This window comes from Salminus brasiliensis, chromosome 16 (genome assembly GCF_030463535.1).
Source record: "Salminus brasiliensis chromosome 16, fSalBra1.hap2, whole genome shotgun sequence".
Lineage (NCBI taxonomy): Eukaryota > Metazoa > Chordata > Actinopteri > Characiformes > Bryconidae > Salminus > Salminus brasiliensis.
The window spans coordinates 23,533,686-23,544,691 of NC_132893.1; the positions used below are offsets into that span (position 1 = coordinate 23,533,686).

Consider the following 11,006-nt stretch of genomic DNA (forward strand, 5'->3'; position numbering starts at 1 on the left):
GATTGTCAATTATGACAATGCCAGGAAATCACTTTGTCATTTTGATGCTTCTCCTTTGGCCATTTGTTGGTAAGGATTGTGTTTATACCTTTCTCATATCTTATGTAATGGCACATATGTCGCTTTGTTTATATTCTTTAATTTAACACATGCAAATAATGATTAGTAAAGACTGAATTAGACATTTGTAATTGTTTGCCTAGTATGTATTCAGCTTTATTCATTATGACTTCAATGATCATACTAGTATGTAATTGGTGGTGCATTGTGTAAAATCACTCATTTTTTCTCTCATTGTAATAATGCACTATAAACACTTTGTTAAGGACCTGTCGCACAGATTATTGAGCAGGAATTATTGCCTAAATTGACATGTTATTAGTCTGTAATTAGTTGATTCTTGTGGGTTCTAGATAGTGCCAGATTTAGTATTTATGTTAGTTTATTGCAGCTAAATAAAGCTTTAATAGGTCTCTAAAGTGAGCTCAAACTCGTCATTAATTGGATGCAAAACTAATACAAACAAAAAAAATGTCAGTCCGTGTTTCCAGGCACCATAAGGGCCATTACTGACAGGGGCCCTAAAAGATTTATAGAGTATTTTAAGCTTAATGCATAATGAACAAAACATTTAGAATAGTCTAAAATCAAATCAAATCTACTATACTAATCCAACTTAGTCCTATACACACTATACATGCATTATTATACAGGTTTAATATAAACTTTACACAACAATGATTATATTACTATATACAGACACTAAATAAGATGTGAATTCAAGTGTAGTGTGAGTGGGTCTTTGAACAAAAACATGGCCTTAATAGCCTTTTATTATTTGCTGTACCTTCAAATAAAGTGCTATCATTTCTTTATATTTAATGACAGAAAAACTATTCACTGTTCACTATTTATGATGTTGTTTTGCAGGTGGAACGAGTGGTGAGCAGAAAGTGAAGGGTGTGTTACACAGTCAAGTGGAGCTCCACATATGTCATGAACATCAACAAAATGCATCAAGAGTGGAATGGGCTAAATACAGAAGTCCAACTTCAAAGCGTCTGTTATATGTGTTTGAAAAAACAAATACTTCATGCTTTTGCAACTGCTGCCAAAATATTCATTTTGATGTACAGAATATGAGTCTGATTTTGGTCAATCTGACAGCAGAAGATGAAGCTGTTTATGAAAAGAAAGTAGTGTTTTCCAATCAAACTATAAAGTGTAACATCACGTTATCTTTACTATGTGAGTATGCCTGACTGTAGCACACAGTGTTTGCGTTTTGTTCTGAAATGACTGGATTTTTGTTGATTTGCTGGATTGTTGAGAAAGTAGAAGGTGATTAACCTCGGCTGTGTTTTCTGGTTTTAGCTCCTCCAGCTGCATTAAGGATAGCTGTGAACACTTCTCGCTACACTCTGACCCTGAGGTGTGAAGTGAGAGGAGAGTTTCTGAACCTGCACTGGTTGCGGGACAGCCTGCCACTGCCAGATGACCAGAGAATCAGCCTCAGTGAGAGGAACATGACTGTGCATGTGTCTAACCTGAGCAGATCAGACTGGGGCAGGTACACCTGTCAGGTTTCCAATGCAGACGGAACATCAGAGGCACATGTTAACATCTCAGGTCAGAAATGGGGATTTTCTCGTCAGCTGATAAAACACTGATAGACTAAATGCCACTATCAAAATACCTTAATCAATATTAAGGACATGTTCATGTGCATGTTTTCTTACACATAAGCCTCGACATGTTTGTCTGTTAGTGACAGAGTAGGCTAATCTTGTATATGTAACACTTTATGTAAAAGAAAAAAAAATACTAACACTGATCACTGAGTTGTGGATACATTTGATTAAACAGGAAACACCAGGATGGAGCACTTATACTGTATTCTTTTTGTTCTAGGTGAAAACACTACACATTGTCAGGACAGCAGTACTGCACATACTATAAATCCCCTGCACATCACCGGATTCGCACTGATCCCCATCATACTTTTGTGTGTCATTTTCATTTGCCTCTGCAGATATGGTATGATTCTATTATTCATTAGACACAATAAATATATGCTTGTTTTGTCCAATGGCAATATCAGTGCTTAAAGTGGATAATGACGCTATGATGTAACTTGTGATGTGACAAATTATATGATGATCCTTTTAATCAGTTCTGAGTGTTTTTAAGGTGCTATGTATAAGAATATTGACTTAATATTGTTTTTGCTCAAAGCTCAAAGCTTTGCAAATGAAAGTTAAATTAGCATAATCATTGTACTAACGTGATACTGTTTAGTGGCGATGCTGTCAGTAATGGTGTCAACAGTATAGAACTCTATCTGCTGACCATGAAAGAGTTTCTGACGTGAGCATGATGTTGCAGTTGAGAAAACTATTTCTCGCTTGAGACAAGCATTAGCGAAAATGCCTGTTGCACATTCTGTAACGTCAGTATGTTGAGGGGTGACTGACCTGAAAATTGATGTTAAAACAATCTTTAACAATCTGTAGATAACTGGTATTAAAACAGAATGCAACAGTTCAGCTTAAATGGTTGAAAGTTTGCTTGAACAAGCAAGTTAAAAGCGCACTCATTGATATATAGAGAGACAGATGCATCCACAGTACTTTTACTGTTCTGAAATGAAGCTGTTAACTCAAGCTTAGTACCAGTATGCTTCATTGCCTGTACATGTTTCTAAATTGTGGCAGTATTTTTCATAGCTTTGAAACCATCTAACTCCTTAAACAGCTTATGGACTGCCAGCGGGCCGAAGGTGTTATTACAAACTTCTATTATCAAAAAGAAAGTTAACCAGAACATTCTGTACATTGTTCCCCTTAGCCCACACAGAGTTGGAGTTGACTTATACATGCTCGGTGCTTCTTTAATTTTGTATGGGGGCTACAAGCCTGATCTTTATGAGTGACATAAATGTTTTGTTATATATTAGCCTCAACTGCAAAACAAAAAAAGCATTCCTCAAACCCGTCTTGGCCAACCAAACATATTGTAGGGAGCTTTGGTGGTGAGCTATTCCTTTAAAGAAACACAGAATCAGTTTTAAAATGTAAGCTTACGACTAAATGGCGCATGACAATGCTAGGTTTCTAACCGCATGTGATGTATCATTTAACAGGAAGTGTTACTGAATCTATTTTAAAGTTAACACATGATTAATAACAGAATTATTTTCCCTTTACAATGTTGACAGGCTTCTGTAGAAGAAATTCAGCTAACAGAAGGAAAGGTAATTCTTTCTCATAAAGATTCAGAGCTGTTTCATTTGTAAATATTGTTCCTGTCACGCAAAAACCTTGTATCCCATTTTCTCTTTTTCAGTTCTTGATATAATCTGAATCTGGCACTTGTTCTTTACATTGTGTCAACATTTCACAATAAATAGACCAACAGACAAATTGAATCTTTGAGTCAAATCAACTCATAAGAATTGAGAACTGTAGTGACTGGCCCACGCAAGCTTAAAAACAGCACACTCAAAAAATGAGACTCTACTGATGGTTGATTTAATCTTTTTTTCTCATGTTGATGTTTCTCAACATGTCCAGTAACTTAGTCAGCTGTGCTGTTGCAATAATACACACTAATCTTTTGGGTTTCTTTGTGCAATACATCCTCTTTGAGTAAAACTTCCCTATTGGCTCCTGGGACCATTATTTGCATATTAGAAGTGTCCTCTCCCATCACTCACCAGCAGTTGCATTGCTTTCCACCCAGGCTACATTCTATTTGGTGTTATATTTTACGTTTTGTTTACCTGCCTGGCCTCAGTATTGTAGACTGTAGAAGCACATTACCATTAGCTGTTGCTGAGTGTGAATCACATTTCAGAATCAGAATCTGACTTTATTGGCCAAGTATGCTTACACATACAGGGCTCACAGTGCACGATAACTGACATTACAGAAGTAACAAACACATCCAACCCACACACACACGCACAGACACACCTGTAAACTTAACATGTGCAGAGTTTTATATTTAAAGTAAAGTGCTAAGTGCAGCAGTAAAGAACAGTGCAGACTGGATTCAATAGATATAAATATGGAGAACAGAGGAGTCACTGGTTGAGACGGTAGTACAGATTGTTCTAAAACACTATCAGATAAATAAAGTGCAGTACAGAGAAAGAAGAGTGAGAGAACATCTGGATATGATGTATGTATGTAGTAGACTGTATTCAGAATGTAGTGTTGTAATGTTCAGCTGTTCATGAGTGTGATGGTGATTCAATTAAAGTATTAGGAAATATAATGTTTTATACCTTACAAGTTAAGTGTTTTCTGGGCTTTGATTATACAGCAAATTGTAAGCACAGATTTTTTTTTCTGTATTTATTTAATACAAATGAATGTGTTTAAGTTGTTTTTAACAAATTGAATTAATTCTCTGGTAGGCATTACTTAAATCTTTGGTATCACTTTACTTGGATGGTCAATTATAGATGCCTCATAGATGCTCACCTGACATTCAGCTTAAATTCAACTGAATATCTGTTCAATGCTCTCTTAACTTTACCCTTGAATCAACCATAAATCCCAACCCTAACCATAAGCTAAACCTTAAATCTAACACTAACCTAACCTAAACGGCTATGGTTAAGGTTAGGGTTAGGGTTAGGGTTAGGTGTAGGGTTACATTCAATAGACATTCATTTACATTACATTACATCTCTTTACAAGAGGTTTTTTATTTTATATTAGTTGAATGTCAAGTGAACATCTATGAGGCATCTACAATGGACCATCCAAATAAAGTGTTACCAAGTATTTTAAGGAAAGTCACTTGCCTCAAACTCTTTAACACTATCAACTTAGTTTCAACTGAGTTGGAATAAAACCTTTTTACATTGACTTTTCACTGTGATGCTTTTTTTTTTTAGGTCGGAGAAACGCAAATGGTATCGCAAAGGAAGGTATGAAGACTACACATTTTTCTATACGTCATGTAGGTTATTTAAATTACCCTTTGTGAAGTACTCTGACTTTGTGTGGCTTTTTACAGAACCGGTATATGATGAGCCCAACCACCCACAGGTAAAAGCACCAACATTTGACATCAGAGGGCAGAACCATTTACATTACACATCAGTTTAATTCTCCCCTAGCTAAGAGTATGTCAGTGTTGTGCACACATATTGTCTGTGCTTTTCTGCAGGAACGTGATACTCCAAGAGTGGCATCTTTACCATATGTCTACACAGATTATATAAAGCCGAAAGCTCAGCGGGCCTCGGATGAAAGGCACCAGGATGAAGAGTCTGGCTACTCCACCATTGAAGAAGTCAGAACAACATTGTCTTTTCAGTCCTCCATGAGCCAATAAAGCAGTGGGTCTGTCTGAACAAGATCCTAATGGACATATCCTTGGTACAGCTAGTAACTGTAAACTATAGAATTTGGGTTTACTGTAGTCTTGAGTAACCTCCAGATGATTCATTAGCAGTTTTGCAGAAGTGAGGTGAACTCCAAAGCATGTGATGACATCCTTTCCTTCGAAATGTATTCTATGAATATTGTTTCTGGAAGTTGGTCTTGTGTCTCTCATTTAGTGTTGCTTCAGTACTGATCCAGAGGCCCTGTACATTATGCACAGTTTAACTTTACACAGTTTACAAAGTACCTAGTTCTGGGCTGCAGTCTGGGTGGCTTCTGCTTTGTGGTAGGAAGCCTGCCCGCCTCTGATATGTGGAGCCAGGAATGATGACAAGAAAGATGACAAGGCTATAAGGAAGGTGATGGGGTGGTGGAGGGTAGCCACATTTGTCACAGAAATGTGAACAAGGAAGAGGGGCTTTAGGCATGTTCCTTCTCCCAAAATTTTTATTTATTATGGAGTTATTTCATAACTCCACTTTTTTGCAACTATTAACTTTATACAAAATGCTGTGTTTTTGTACAAGTGCTGTTACTGGCTCTGTATTTATTCCTGTGGGGAAGAAGATTTGCGTAGTCATGAGCATGGTGGTGTTTTTGTGCAAAGGCTTGTAGACTTCTGCTCATCAATGCTTCTTCCAAAATCACAGCTATTATTAGAGACTTTGTTCCCTTTTAATGCAGTATCAGCCAGGACTGTTGGGAAGTCTTGACACTAGATGTTGGAATATTGCTGGGATGATTTGATTGCATTTAGCCACAACAGCATTACTGATGTCAGGTACCAATGTTGGATTAGTAGTTTTGCATTACAGCCCATTCAAGAGGTATTGCTGTTGATCTTTATACCCAATACTAGACTTTTGGGCATTAAGGAATCTGAATTCGCTAAGTAGAAATGGTGTCTGGGTACTATGTTAGACGGCCATGTTCAGTAAAGGACTCAGTTTTATAGGTTAGTGGTTTTTAGGAACACAGAGTAGTGGTGGTAGTGGTTTAAGCATCACCTGACATTAATTTATTATTGTTATTGGGGTCAGAAAAGAAAAATGATTGTATCGCTATACCACTGAAAGGTGGTTGTGCCAGTTATGCCTAACAGTTTTGCTAATATCACAGAAACAGTGAAAATGCAGCTGTTCTGTTTGATAATCATTTGCTACAGATTAAACACTATTGTTTGTTGTAGTAAATTTTCTAGATGTCTCATATGTCTTTACACTGAGAACTTTGCTGTATTGTTACTATGAAAACATTTGATGTCAATTAAAAGAGAAAAAAAGAAAATACATTTTCCCCTTTCCTTTTTTATTTTATTTTTAGAGACGTACTACGGTTGACAGATAACTGGTACTTTTTTTAGACTTCATTGCCATTAACACATTGATAGTCAATTGATATTATGTATCACACATTTTAAATATATATATATATAAACATGTAAATTGTAATATTAGAAAACTTCTAATAATAATAACGTGTGAATCCATTTACATCCCATACGCGCAGCATATATTTATAAAGTATCAATGGTAGGTTATGATTTTTTGTTGTTGTGTCCCATAATTCTAACAACTCACGTCATGTCAGCTGAAGTCATGTTCAACCAGAAGTCTTAAAAATAAAAATAAAATGTCTTTAGTGAAATTGTGACATTGACTGATAAAGTTACATTGAAAGTACTCACCTTTTCCCTCAAATTATACAAAGGAAGTAAATAATTTATTTAAAACGATCTAGAAAATTGATTTGATATTTGCTCGAGTTCTTCTGACATTAGCACAAATTATAGTAACCACATTTTGTGGAAATGCTCATTTGCTACCTGGCTGCTGAATTTAGCACTGTGTTTCGAAGGTGTGAATGTGTATGTTAGTACAGCTGAGAAAAGTATGTTGGCCTTGTTGTCCATGTTAGTTGCCTGTTGTGTACATGGTGAGCTACTGTGTAATCAAAGAGTTGACCTATAAAGGTTTATTCTGATTCTTGTGAACCAACATCAACACAACACACCCAGTGCGAAACAAACCGATTTTTGTTCCTGTTATTTTTTTAAATGGATTAATGCATTAGGCATTCCTTAGATTTAATGTTGAAACAGATATCAGTGTAAAATGGCACCAGGGCTATATGGCATCCCTATAATATAGCAACATAGTATCTTATCCTATTGTAAACTGTCTTGAATTTACTGGAAGATTCTTATAGGGATCCTGTGGAAAGGTCTACAGTATTATTGACCTTTAGGAGTATACCCTGGGGATTCTTCATGACATTAGTTTAGAATGTTTTTCCTTCTTCAGACTAGACACTAGATCTGATGCTGTGCTAACGACAATGTTTTCTCCGTCGTTACCACATATAAAGATTACGTTCCTGTATTTGTTTAAGAGTCAGTGACACGTGGTTTCTTTCTTTGTCTGCTGAAACCACATGTTGAAATGCATGTAGTAAACCGAGTGCTTCACAGCATGTTCATAAACATGTACTGTATGTAGACAGAGTGCTGTGATCTCCTCCTCTTTACCTGCTGCGAGTGATGGAGGGTTCAGTTCAGGGTGTGTGTGTGTGTGTGTGTGTGTGTGTGTGTGTGTGTGTGTTACAGACGCTACAAAAAGAAAAAATGATTCAGTTGATTCAGCTGTTGTCGTGAATTGGTTCAAATTGCTGTAATGATCGCCCCCACCTCAGGCTTCAGTTTGTAGAACCGATTCTTCGAACAGTTCAACTTCAAAGAATCAAATGTCCAATGCAAACTCAAACAAAATTTGATTCAATTGATTTAATTGGAGGATGAAGGTCCTGTAATGTAAAATCTATTAATTTGGTAAAACATTGCAGGTTTCTTTCTTTTAAACCAACCAATAAGACACTCCAAAAATGATCCTGAATAATTAACATGTACCTTAAAGTCCCCTTAATATAAGTACAATAACAATACAGTTACACAATGCATACAATATTAATAATTACAATAATTAACAAATTAAATGCTCTGCTACAGCTGCAAGAGAACAGCATCTCAGCCACTCTTATACCACCACTGTCAAACTTTCATCCACTCCATTTGACCACTAGATGTTAAAACACTCTTCTCTGATCTACTAATGGGCAGTCGTTCATTGTACTACATAATGCCTGATGTGGCTCAGGTTTGAGCCGAATCAACACTGCTACCTCAACAGGGTTAAAATTAAGCTTTAATGACACTATTATAAACAACATCACTCCTTTTGGCACATTTGGGAAGCAGGCAGGGATGAGGAGGACGTACAGGGTAATGTTTTATTAAAAAAATAATACCATGAATTAATAAAAAAAACAAATAACACAAAAGCAGGAAAAAAACAACTCAAAACAAGCTAGAGATACTAAACTGACTGGAGACCAAACGTGAAGGCCCTGAGAAACACAAGACATGTATTCACTAACCAGAATCACAGGAAACAAAAGTACTACATACACACTGTAACAAATGAGGAACACCTGAGAAGAGTTAATGAAGGGGCAGGGCTATAATGGAGAACACCTGAGAGACAAATGACACGGTGGGGACAAAGGCGGAGACTAGGGAGGAGGCAGGACAACAGAAGAAGAGCCATGTGCTGAGGTGCACCAGGCAAAAGGGACCAGGAAGAAAAAACACAAGGGCAAGACAAAGACACCTGTTACACATTTAAAGCTGAGAGTACACAATGGAATTATAACAATTACACGACTTCATTTAATATCAGGTTTATTTATTGCTAGTGTAACAATCTACAATCTAAATCTGTATAATATCTGTAGTAAGCTTCTGTTCTAACAATCTTAATAACTTTACTTTCAAAGAAAAATGGAACTTAAAATGAATATTATGGCTAATTTTGTGCTTAAATCAGAGTTGTCTGCTCTGCGATGACCAACACTTTGGCCGTATAGTCAAATTAGCATATCCACACTTTTTACTTTTTAGTATCCATCACCACAAATAAAAGCTTTTATATTTGATTTTGCACAGGCGGCACAGACTGGGGTAAGATTTCTAACACAGACAGTGTATGTAGTTGAATGAGAAAATATCACACTCAAAACCAAAACCTTTTTTCATGCCAGTCATCAACACCACACATCACATGACTTACAAAGTCGTAAATACTGCCCACTAATACCCATTTGTTTGATCCCACACAAACCAAGTCTGCTATAAGTTTTACACTTATTACCTAAGGGAACTTCCACCACTTTAAGCTAGCTTGTTTTCATCAGTGATCTTCGCCCACCAAAGTGTCACCCTGTCAGGATTACCACATATCAAAAAGCTACTGGCTGAACCACAAATTGGATGAAACATTGTCATCTGTTTCACACAATGTCAGCATCGAATTATGAAACCCTTTGGAAACTCATGCGCAGCAAAACAAGGGAAAGCACACAATAGAGACACAACACCATCACCATGTACAAATGGTGTTAAATAGACTCACGCTAGAACTTCATGTAAGGTGCTTTTCAGACTTGTTCTATTTGTTCTTTGGTAGCAGGTTAGTCTGAGCAAGTGCCTTTTGTGCATGGTAAATCTAATTAAAAACAAGCAAACAAAACAAGGCTTGAGCCTTTCTACACTGGCACATATCAAGGTACTTTTTTTGGGTAACTTTTTAACACATTATTAGACATATAACGATGTGTAGGGGTATAATGATCAGTATCATTATGTGACACATAATATAACCAGCCCGTGACCTTCAAATAGTGATAGCTTTTTTCCTTTTTCCTGCCTATTATGAGGCCGATGACACAGCTGAAGGCTTTGCAGATGAAGGTTTGAGTGAGCATTTTTAGAAACTGAACAATAAGCCGAGCTGTCCAACCCAGCACTTTTGCAAAGTCACTTTAAAAACACAGCAGATGGTGCAGCTCTTTCACTTTCTGTTGTGTAGCACAGAGCTTGTATGATGAACTTTTGCTTCGTCAGGTAGCAGAATGACCAATCATAATCATAACTATAAAAAATTGGAGCACTTAACAATTTGTAATGAAAGATATTTGCATGTAATCAGTCTATTCTTGTTTTATTAGCCGTGCACAAAGACTGCTTGTGTTGTACCATTAGATTGTCTGTGTCCTTCTTTAGGAACAAGCTGACACTGTGGAGGTGGAGTTTTTGCCACACCTCTACAGCAAAAACGGCAAACATCACAAAGCTGAGTGCTTCTCAGCAGGTCGCAAATAAAGGGCTCTTTCTCAATATAGAAGGTGATGAGTGCCTGTGATTAGTTTCTCCCGTTCTGTTCTTAAAGCCCAACTGCACTGCAAACTTCTGCATTTTCCTTATTCTAAAACCCAGTTCTAATGTAGATTTTGTGCTTTGTATTTTGTTCTGTAAATGCAATAGAGCTCTGTCAACTGTAATCTATAATTGAAGGTCATTTTTAATTACATTTATTTTTGACATGTTTTGAGAAAAAGCAATATCCTGGGCTTAGAAAATTAGAGGAGAAACAAGGTGGCCATGTACAAGACAGATGAATACAACCGGAGGAATCATGAACAACATTCAGGCCTGTGACTGTGTTGGCTTTTCTTAGCAGTTCATTTGGTTCCACAGTACTGAGGTGATTGGTT

At 36.7% G+C, this 11,006-nt stretch overlaps 1 long non-coding RNA gene across 1 annotated transcript; it reads left to right on the forward strand.

Annotated features, from left to right (window-relative positions):
- The first annotated feature begins 4,910 nt into the window (after positions 1–4,910).
- Positions 4,911–6,665, forward strand: LOC140536991 (uncharacterized). The gene is made up of 3 exons (XR_011977635.1): positions 4,911–4,939; positions 5,029–5,060; positions 5,182–6,665. It is a non-coding gene; the product is annotated as an uncharacterized lncRNA (long non-coding RNA).
- The last annotated feature ends 4,341 nt before the right edge of the window (positions 6,666–11,006 follow it).